Raw genomic sequence first — 11926 nt, forward strand, 5'->3', positions numbered from 1 at the left:
GTTTCCTGTTTGTTTCCTTGAGGCTTCCTAGGTATGTCATTTTTGTTAGCATTGTCCCAACCTACCTCAGCCATCAGCAACATCCTTGCATAGCAACATCTGAGTGTAGTTTGCAGTTCTTCCAACCAAACCAGTCTTGCTGAACCAGTTTTATTGAGTCTTCCTGCCCCAGGGTTATTAGCACTCTTCAGAGTGTCTGGGGCTCAGGTCCACAGGGCCTCTTTTCTAAGCTTCTGAGTCATTTCAAACCTCTTATTTTAGTTGCTCAAAGCTTAGTAGTGGTAGTTATGATGCTTTAGTATTCTCCTCTCCCATTTCAGTTTTTTCTTTTTTTTTTTAATTTTAATGTTTATTTTTGAGAGAGACAGAGAGACAGAGCGTGAGCAGAGGAGGGGCAGAAAGAGAGGGAGACACAGTATCCAAAGCAGACTCCAGGCTCTGAGCTGTCAGCACAGAGCCTGATGAGGGGCTTGAACCCACGAACTGCAAGATCATGACCCGAGCTGAAGTCAGAGGCTTAATCGACTGAGCCACCTAGGCGCCCCCCCCCCCCCACCATTTCAGTTTTCTTTAGCTTTATGTCAAATTCATGATTCTTAATATTAAATTCCATGTTTAAATATCTATCATGGTTTCTGTCCTAACTGAACTCAAAGTGAGTGTCCAGTAGTTCCTAAGGTGCTATAAAAATCACCATGGCTTGGGAGGTACAGTTAAACAAAAAAACAAAAACAAAAAAAAACAAACAAAAAAAAAACTTGTATGAATAAGAGAAGTTAAAGAGTGTACCCAAGGTCAAAAAGCTAGTTAGTGGCAGAATTAATCCAATGACCTCTAGCTTAGCGGTCTTATCCTGCCTATCCCATTTTTATAGCAGGGTCCTATTAACACTAAGCTGAGGGGCCAGAAATGGTAAAAGTTAAATTCCTTAGAAAGCAGATCTGTACTATATTAGGGGTATTAATAAGAAGTGCTCTTATAATCAACCCTTGGAAGAGAGCAGGGAAAGAGCAGGAGTAAGCAAAGAAAGAGGCTGATATGGGATGCAGTACCAAAGGAGGCTGCAATTGATTCTACAAGGAGTTTTAAAGATAGGACGATCCTTCAGAGTTATGCTGAATTGGTGCAAAGAATTTGAGCACTTAGACGTCTATGTCAATCAGTCACTGAATCTATGCAAACCCAGAAAGGAAGTATGACCTTGGGTGAGATGGATCCTACAGCCTATGCAATCCAAGTGGAGGCTGACTGCTGAGCATTTTCTGCTGGCAGCACTTCCAGGAGCTGGGGGGAGTAAGTTCTTCATTCCTGGAGGGGGATAGCTGGGTGGTACATCACAGTGTCCACCACAGTCCAACCCGTATGCTACTTGGATCTACTTCAAATTCTGGAAGCAACTTCAGGATTCCAATGAACTTCTCTTCTCGGGGAGATTAATGGGAAAAACTATAGCCCACATCACTGCAGCTAGTCTTGGGTTATAAGTGATACTACCTTCATTTACTATCCATTTTAGATTACTCTCACCTTCAGCTGGCATGCCTGCTGATCTCCATGACTTGTCTGGTGACATGATCCAGATACTTGCCTTAAGGTCTCAATGGTTTCCCATGCCATGTCTTCTTGCAACAAGTAGTCTGAAGAGCAGGTAGCAGCCACAGCTAATTATTCATTTGAACTCTGGCTATGTCCCTTGGCAGAAATATTCCCCATTAAAAACCAAAACTCCTAAACCCTCAGAGCCCAGAGTTGCTGAGATGGAAATTCCACAAGCATATTATTGGGAATGACAGTGGGTAGAGCCAATACTGTGTCCATTCCTTGATTTCTGGGCCTATATATTCTACCTACTGAGGACCATATCACTGATCTCTAAGAGGATGGCAACCAAATTCACAGGGTATTACCTCTGATCTGCCTCTTCAGCAATGCCTTCTACAGGCTGTTCATTCAATAGACTTCCCCATTATTCCATCATACCAGCAGCTTCTGAATGGTGTAGAATGTGATATAAGCTGGGATCCCATGGTCATATACATACTGAGGTATCTCCTTTGAAGTAAAGTGCAGTCCCATGCTGTAAGAGCAAACATTCTGTAAGCCTTATGATACCGGTGCAAGCTGAGGCTCTGCAGACAGGAAAAGCAAACCTATGACCATAATATTACTATTACTGTCAAGAGGAATCTGTGTCTCTGGCCCTTTTATGGTAGAAGGGGCCCAATGTAGTCATTCTGATACCAAGTGACTGATGAGTCTCTTCAAGGGATGGCATTATACTCAGCATTGGTGTCTGAATGTGGATTGGGTATTCAGGAATAGCAGTAGCCATTTTAGCCTTCGTAATTTAGAGTCCGTGTTGTTAAGCCCATGCTTAGCCCCCTCCATCACTGCTACCTTCACTAATTCATTTGTTTACCAATTGTGACTTCACTGTGGTGGCAGGTTGCAATGACAGAGGCTGGCTGTCAACAACTAGACATGGTTTTAGTCCACCTGGTTGTTCAGTGCCTCTTCTGTGTTAGATGCTTTCTGGAGGGTGTTACTACGCAATCCAAAGATCTTCACCCTTCTTGTCTATTCTAATATGCCCATTCTCATGCCTCTATCTCAGAATTCCTTATCCCCAATCTAACAATTTTTGTCCTTTCCAGGCCATTGACCAACCAGCCAGGCTAATCACCACTATTCCTCAATCCATGTGTATTCTAACCTTGGATTATTTCTCTTGCTAAACAAAGTGGAGTACCAGATGCATCTCCCAAGTCTCTGACCATGAGGAAGATATCCTCTTACTTAGCTTTTAAGGCCACCCAATTAGGGCTACAGTTCAACAATATCAAACCAATTCATACATGAACCAAATGTGGCCTTATTTTTCCTTCACTAGTTGATCTTAAGGGATCACCTACTGAGGCATGAGCTGAGGGAGAGGCACTTGGGCAGGGGAATCCAGGCGACCTGGTCATGCAGCTTATTTGTGCCCTCTGGTCTTGCTTGTGTTCACTCCTGAATGTACCACTTTAACCCTATAATGGACTGTTGCTGAGCTTGCCCAAACTTATAACATGGCTGACCAACAAATCAGTTTGTGAAGGACAGATGTGGGTACAATATCACGTAGTATCTCAATGTCAGGCACTCCATCTCTCTCAGGGATCTGCATATGCACAAAGCTGCTTTTCAAAATTTATATGTATCTCTGCTGCATATTATGCCATGCTCCAGAACCCTTCAAGTCCACCTGTGAGTTTCTCATTGGAATTTTCCATAAATTCCACATATCCATATATCCCATACTATGTGTTTTCCCACCACTGATAGTTCCAATACCCAAACATATATGGCACTATAGCCCATGTGCAGTAAAGTCTATCACAATTTTTTCTGACATTGAGTATAATATCTTAAATTATAATCATTATAATCATAAATATATCATTTTTATTTTCCTTGACTCTAAACTTTTTATTCAATCTCTTTGTTTCAAATTTTGTCCAGTTAATCTAATTTCTAGCTAAGGGGGGGGTCATTAAAAAGTGGCCAGGATCATTAAAGATAAAGAGCTACAGAAGATTAGAGGAGGAAGAGTTTACTTGCCTTTGAAGTTATGATAGGTTGAATAATGACCCCACCCCCAAAAAAATATATACATGTTCTAATGCCTAGAATCTATGAATTTACCCTCTAGGGAAAAACAAAAACAAAACAAAACAAAAAAAAAAACTTTGCAGATGTGATTAAACATCTGAAAGGGCCCTAAATGCAATGACATGTATTTTTGTAAGGTAGCAACAGAGGGAAACACACAGAAATGGAGGACGCAATGTGACTACAGAGGCAGAGATGGAGTGATGCAACTATAAGCCAAGAAATGCCAGTCGGCACCAAATGGCAACAAAAGCTGAAAGAGGCAAAAAACAGATTGCCCCTTAGAGCCTCTGGAGGGAGCATGGTCCATTACTGTAAAAGACTAAATTTCTATGGTTTTAAACTACCAAATTTATGCCTATTACAGCAACCCTAGAAAAATAATATAGATCTAATAAAAAGAAAAGCTTCATGGGATGTTTTCCCAATAATATAGATCTAATAAAAAGAAAAGCTTCATGGGGTGTAGTGTATTAAGAGTGATAGGTCAGGGATCCTTGAGGGAAGATGGCGGCATAGGAGGACGCTGGGCTCACCGCGTGTCCTGCTGATCACTTAGATTCCACCTACATCTGCCTAAATAACCCAGAAAACCGCCAGAGGATTAGCAGAATGGAGTCTCCGGAGCCAAGCGCAGACGAGAGGCCCACGGAAGAGGGTAGGAAGGGCGGCGAGGCGGTGCGCGCTCCACGGACTGGCGGGAGGGAGCCGGGGCGGAGGGGTGGCTCGCCGGCCAAGCAGAGCCCGAGTCTGGCTGGCAAAAGCGGAGGGGCCTGACGGACTGTATTCCAACATCAAGCGCAACTTAGCGTCTGGGAGGTCATAAGTTAACAGCTCTGCTCGGAAAGCGGGAAGGCTGGAGGACAAAGGGAGGGAGAGCTGCTGAGCCCCCGGACGAGAGAGCTCAGTTTGGTGGGGAACAAAGGCGCTCGCCAGCACCATCTCCCCCGCCCATCCCCCAGCCAAAATCCCAAAGGGAACCAGTTCCTGCCAGGGAACTTGCTCGCTCCGCACAAACACCCAACTCTGTGCTTCTACGAAGCCAAACCTCCGGCAGCAGATCTGACTCCCTCCCGCTGCCACAGGGCCCCTCCTGAAGTGGATCACCTAAGGAGAAGCGAGCTAAGCCTGCCCCTCCTGCCCCCGTGCACCTTGCCTACCCACCCCAGCTAATAGGCCAGATCCCCAGCACCACAAGCCTGGCAGTGTGCAAGTAGCCCAGACGGACCGGGCCACGCCACCCCACAGTGAATCCCGCCCCTAGGAGAAGGGAAGAGAAGGCATACACCAGTCTGACTGTGGCCCCAGCGGTGGGCTGGGGGCAGACATCAGGTCGGACTGCGGCCCCGCCCACCAACTCCAGTTATACACCACAGCACAGGGGAAGTGCCCTGCAGGTCCTCACCACTCCAGGGACTATCCAAAATGACCAAACGGAAGAATTCCCCTCAGAAGAATCTCCAGGAAATAACAACAGCTAATGAACTGATCAAAAAGGATTTAAATAATATAACAGAAAGTGAATTTAGAATAATAGTCATAAAATTAATCGCTGGGCTTGAAAACAGTATAGAGGACAGCAGAGAATCTCTTGCTACAGAGATCAAGGGACTAAGGAACAGTCACGAGGAGCTGAAAAGCGCTTTAAACGAAATGCAAAACAAAATGGAAACGACGACAGCTCGGATTGAAGAGGCAGAGGAGAGAATAGGTGAACTAGAAGATAAAGTTATGGAAAAAGAGGAAGCTGAGAGAAAGAGAGATAAAAAAATCCAGGAGTATGAGGGGAAAATTAGAGAACTAAGTGATACACTAAAAAGAAATAATATACGCATAATTGGTATCCCAGAGGAGGAAGAGAGAGGGAAAGGTGCTGAAGGGGTACTTGAAGAAATTATAGCTGAGAACTTCCCTGACCTGGGGAAGGAAAAAGGCATTGAAATCCAAGAGGCACAGAGAACTCCCTTCAGACGTAACTTGAATCGATCTTCTGCACGACATATCATAATGAAACTGGCAAAATACAAGGATAAAGAGAAAATTCTGAAAGCAGCAAGGGATAAACGTGCCCTCACATATAAAGGGAGACCTATAAGATTCGTGACTGATCTCTCTTTTGAAACTTGGCAGGCCAGAAAGGCTTGGCACGATATCTACAGTGTGCTAAACAGAAAAAACATGCAGCCGAGAATCCTTTATCCAGCAAGTCTGTCATTTAGAATAGAAGGAGAGATAAAGGTCTTCCCAAACAAACAAAAACTGAAGGAATTTGTCACCACGAAACCAGCCCTACAAGAGATCCTAAGGGGGATCCTGTGAGACAAAGTACCAGAGACATCACTACAAGCATAAAACATACAGACATCACAATGACTCTAAACCCATATCTTTCTATAATAACACTGAATGTAAATGGATTAAATGCGCCAACCAAAAGACATAGGGTATCAGAATGGATACAAAAACAAGACCCATCTATTTGCTGTCTACAAGAGACTCATTTTAGATCTGAGGACACCTTCAGGTTGAGAGTGAGGGGATGGAGAACTATTTATCATGCTCCTGGAAGCCAAAAGAAAGCTGGAGTAGCCATACTTATATCAGACAAACTAGACTTTAAATTAAAGGCTGTAACAAGAGATGAAGAAGGGCATTATATAATAATTACAGGGTCTATCCATCAGGAAGAGCTAACAATTATAAATGTCTATGCGCCGAATACCGGAGCCCCCAAATATATAAAACAATTACTCATAAACATAAGCAACCTTATTGATAAGAATGTGGTCATTTCAGGGGACTTTAACACCCCACTTACAGAAATGGATAGATCATCTAGACACACAGTCAATAAAGAAACAAGGGCCCTGAATGATACATTGGATCAGATGGACTTGACAGATATATTTAGAACTCTGCATCCCAAAGCAACAGAATATACTTTCTTCTCGAGTGCACATGGAACATTCTCCAAGATAGATCATATACTGGGTCACAAAACAGCCCTTCATAAGTTTACAATACCATGCATACTTTCAGACCACAATGCTATGAAGCTTGAAATCAACCACAGGAAAAAGTCTGGAAAACCTCCAAAAGCATGGAGGTTAAAGAACACCCTACTAACGAATGAGTGGGTCAACCAGGCAATTAGAGAAGAAATTTAAAAATATATGGAAACAGACAAAAATGAAAATACAACAATCCAAACGCTTTGGGATGCAGCGAAGGCAGTCCTGAGAGGAAAATACATTGCAATCCAGGCCTATCTCAAGAAACAAGAAAAATCCCAAATACAAAATCTAACAGCACACCTAAAGGAAATAGAAGCAGAACAGCAAAGGCAGCCTAAACCCAGCAGAAGAAGAGAAATAATAAAGATCAAAGCAGAAATAAACAATATAGAATCTAAAAAAACGGTAGAGCAGATCAACGAAACCAAGAGTTGGTTTTTTGAAAAAATAAACAAAATTGACAAACCTCTAGCCAGGCTTCTCAAAAAGAAAAGGGAGATGACCCAAATAGATAAAATCATGAATGAAAATGGAATTATTACAACCAATCCCTCAGAGATACAAACAATTATCAGGGAATACTATGAAAAATTATATGCCAACAAATTGGACAACCTGGAAGAAATGGACAAATTCCTAAACACCCACACGCTTCCAAAACTCAATCAGGAGGAAATAGAAAGCTTGAACAGACCCATAACCAGCGAAGAAATTGAATCGGTTATCAAAAATCTCCCAACAAATAAGAGTCCAGGACCAGATGGCTTCCCAGGGGAGTTCTACTAGACGTTTAAAGCAGAGATAATACCTATCCTTCTCAAGCTATTCCAAGAAATAGAAAGGGAAGGAAAACTTCCAGACTCATTCTATGAAGCCAGTATTACTTTGATTCCTAAACCAGACAGAGACCCAGTAAAAAAAGAGAACTACAGGCCAATATCCCTGATGAATATGGATACAAAAATTCTCAATAAGATACTAGCAAATCGAATTCAACGGCATATAAAAGGAATTATTCACCATGATCAAGTGGGATCCATTCCTGGGATGCAGGGCTGGTTCAACATTCGCAAATCAATCAACGTGATACATCACATTAACAAAAAAAAAGAGAAGAACCATATGATCCTGTCAATCGATGCAGAAAAGGCCTTTGACAAAATCCAGCACCCTTTCTTAATAAAAACCCTTGAGAAAGTCGGGATAGAAGGAACATACTTAAAGATCATAAAAGCCATTTATGAAAAGCCCACAGCTAACATCATCCTCAATGGGGAAAAACTGAGAGCTTTTTCCCTGAGATCAGGAACACGACAGGGATGCCCACTCTCACCGCTGTTGTTTAACATAGTGCTGGAAGTTCTCGCATCAGCAATCAGACAACAAAAGGAAATCAAAGGCATCAAAATTGGCAAAGATGAAGTCAAGCTTTCGCTTTTTGCAGATGACATGATATTATACATGGAAAATCCGATAGACTCCACCACAAGTCTGCTAGAACTGATACATGAATTCAGCAAAGTTGCAGGATACAAAATCAATGTACAGAAATCAGTGGCATTCTTATACACTAACAATGAAGCAACAGAAAGACAAATAAAGAAACTGATCCCATTCACAATTGCACCAAGAAGCATAAAATACCTAGGAATAAATCTAACCAAAGATGTAAAAGATCTGTACGCTGAAAACTATAGAAAGCTTATGAAGGTAATTGAAGAAGATTTAAAGAAATGGAAAGACATTCCCTGCTCATGGATTGGAAGAATAAATATTGTCAAAATGTCAATACTACCCAAAGCTATCTACACATTCAATGCAATCCCAATCAAAATTGCACCAGCATTCTTCTCGAAACTAGAACAAGCAATCCTAAAATTCATATGGAACCACAAAAGGCCCCGAATAGCCAAAGTAATTTTGAAGAAGAAGACCAAAGCAGGAGGCATCACAATCCCAGACTTTAGACTCTACTACAAAGCTGTCATCATCAAGACAGCATGGTATTGGCATAAAAACAGACACATAGACCAATGGAATAGAATAGAAACCCCAGGACTAGACCCACAAACGTATGGCCAACTCATCTTTGACAAAGCAGGAAAGAACATCCAATGGAAAAAGACAGTCTCTTTAACAAATGGTGCTGGGAGAACTGGACAGCAACATGCAGAAGGTTGAAATTAGACCACTTTCTCACACCATTCACAAAAAGAAACTCAAAATGGATAAAGGACCTGAATGTGAGACAGGAAACCATCAAAACCTTAGAGGAGAAAGCAGGAAAAGACCTCTCTGACCTCAGCCGTAGCAATCTCTTACTCGGCACATCCCCAAAGGCAAGGGAATTAAAAGCAAAAGTGAATTACTGGGACCTTATGAAGATAAAAAGCTTCTGCACAGCAAAGGAAACAACCAACAAAACTAAAAGGCAACCAACGGAATGGGAAAAGATATTTGCAAATGACATATCGGACAAAGGGCTAGTATCCAAAATCTATAAAGAGCTCACCAAACCCCACACCCGAAAAACAAATAACCCAGTGAAGAAACGGGCAGAAAACATGAATAGACACTTCTCTAAAGAAGACATCTGGATGGCCAACAGGCACATGAAAAGATGCTCAACGTCACTCCTTATCAGGGAAATACAAATCAAAACCACACTCAGATATCACCTCACGCCAGTCAGAGTGGCCAAAATGAACAAATCAGGAGACTATAGATGCTGGCGAGGATGTGGAGAAATGGGAACCCTCTTGCACTGTTGGTGGGAAGGCAAATTGGTGCAGCCGCTCTGGAAAGCAGTGTGGAGGTTCCTCAGAAAATTAAAAATAGACCTACCCTATGACCCAGCAATAGCACTGCTAGGAATTTATCCAAGGGATACAGGAGTACTGATGCATAGGGGCACTTGTACCCCAATGTTTATAGCAGCACTCTCAACAATAGCCAAATTATGGAAAGAGCCTAAATGTCCATCAACTGATGAATGGATAAAGAAATTGTGGTTTATAGACACAATGGAATACTACGTGGCAATGAGAAAGAATGAAATATGGCCTTTTGTAGCAACGTGGATGGAACTGGAGAGTGTGATGCTAAGTGAAATAAGCCATACAGAGAAAGACAGATACCATATGGTTTCACTCTTATGTGGATCCTGAGAAACGTAACAGAAACCCATGGGGGAGGGGAAGGAAAAAAAAAAAAAAAAAAGAGGTTAGAGTGGGAGAGAGCCAAAGCATAAGAGACTCTTAAAAACTGAGAACAAACTAAGGGTTGATGGGGGGTGGGAGGGAGGGTAGGGTGGGTGATGGGTATTGAGGAGGGCACCTTTTGGGATGAGCACTGGGTGTTATATGGAAACCAATTTGACAGTAAATTTCATATATTAAAAAAATAAATTTAAAAAAATAAAAAAATAATAAAAAAAAGAGTGATAGGTCAGATTCACATATGTAGTAACTAAAAAGAAGATGAAAAAAGAGGTGGGAAGGTGAGCATGACAGATGAATGGAAAAGGCAGTGAGACAGGAAATCAAGGTAATTGTACAAGAGAAAACAAAGCAGTTCAATTAGTTAAGAGTATATGCTACTTGCAAGTAAGCAGTGATACAGATTGTAGAAGATGGTGACTGCCAGCCTAAGAAGTCTGAATTAATCTAAGAAGTCTGAACTTTTATCCATAGACAATCAAGATGCCCTGCAGCTTGTTAGGACAAACTCTGGGTACCGGAGGGGAGGGGGGCAGAGGGAAGAGGGGGCATAGTGGTGAGATATGGGCATAGGTAATAATGATGTGCTAAATCCTTTTCATACCTCTCTGTCACACTATTCTCTTATTTTTTATTCATCTCCTTCCACCCCAAGGCTTATGGTCTGGGATTCTTTCCCCAGGACCAAGCAAAAGTTCTGGCATATACATTTCATAAATGGTAAATGAGCGAAGACAGAATACTGTATATTTTTTGTTTGTCATTACTAAGCATGGTACAATAGAGAACAGAATATTGAACAGTACTTGCATCACTTTTACTCTTCCAGGGTCTGATTAAGATGATTATATTAAAAACATATTTTAATATTGAAAGTAGAAGAGATTTAGCCTCAGTGTGATCAGCCCCAAGGACTACCCAAGAACCAGGGCAGCAAGTGGAGCCAAATCCAGTCAACTAGTGGTGGCTGTCTGGGGCAGAGTTGAGAAGTAACATAAGGCTTGTGCCATAATAGATTAGCAATGTCTGCTAAAATGTTGGATTAGGAATAGACACCAAACGACTTGTGTTTCCCATCTCACTCTTGCTCATTTGCTTAGTCATTTGGTTTATTTAAAAACTTTTCATTTTTATGTCTTCTAATGTGAAGTACAGAAAGAAAAATTCCATTTCAATGGAGGTTTCCATTAGTTGAGCATGGTTAATCAAAGACTTACTGCATTCAAGTGAAAAAAGAAGCCAAAGGTTGTGGTGTAGAGGGGACAGAGGACTGCTCTGCTGCCTGTATTCTATGGTTTCAGACTATTAACTATTCTGACTGGAATGAAAGCACACATTCAACTGCTTGTCTTCGAACAGCAGTGCATGTTTTATGAAAAGGCTAACTCTGTGTTTGGACAAAGCAACATACTCACTAAGGCCTTGGAGAGTTGGAAAATGGACACATTGGCCCGTGGAACCCCAGCAGGAAAAAGCGGACTCTGTAAAAAATGGACTCCAAAGTTTACTTGCAAAGTTATAAGACTCAAATCCAGAGAGAGGCTAAACAGCAGTGGCTGGAAATGGAGTCAAAGCTGAAATAGGCCACAGTCCTTCGTGGCCATATGTAGCACCCACACCTTAATGCGGGACAGGGATACCAAAATAGGTTTAAACTGTAGTTCATGAAACGAGGTATAAACACAAACTATCACACAAGTTTTGTTACCCCTGTTGCTTTAGTAGGGAAGGTAGAGTACCCACCCTCTGAGGTGCAAGTTGTTTAAGGTCCTGCTCCGGTTATCATTTTTGTTGACGTAGAAAGTTCCAGGGTCAGTGTGGGTGGCTCTCCTAAAGCCCTGAAATTACTCCTTGGCCTTGGATAAACATCCTCGGAGATTCGTTACCACCTGTCAAAATGGCCCACTTTCTCTGGAAATGCGAGGGAGAAGCGACCAAGACAGCCTGCGTTCCACGCAGCCTAAACTCCACCCCCGCCAGGCGCAGGCGCACTCCCGAGTCTCGAGCACCAACCTAAAACCAATACTGAGCAAACGCAACGGA

This window comes from Panthera onca, chromosome A1, assembly GCF_046562875.1.
Source record: "Panthera onca isolate mPanOnc1 chromosome A1, mPanOnc1 haplotype 2, whole genome shotgun sequence".
NCBI classification, from domain to species: domain Eukaryota; kingdom Metazoa; phylum Chordata; class Mammalia; order Carnivora; family Felidae; genus Panthera; species Panthera onca.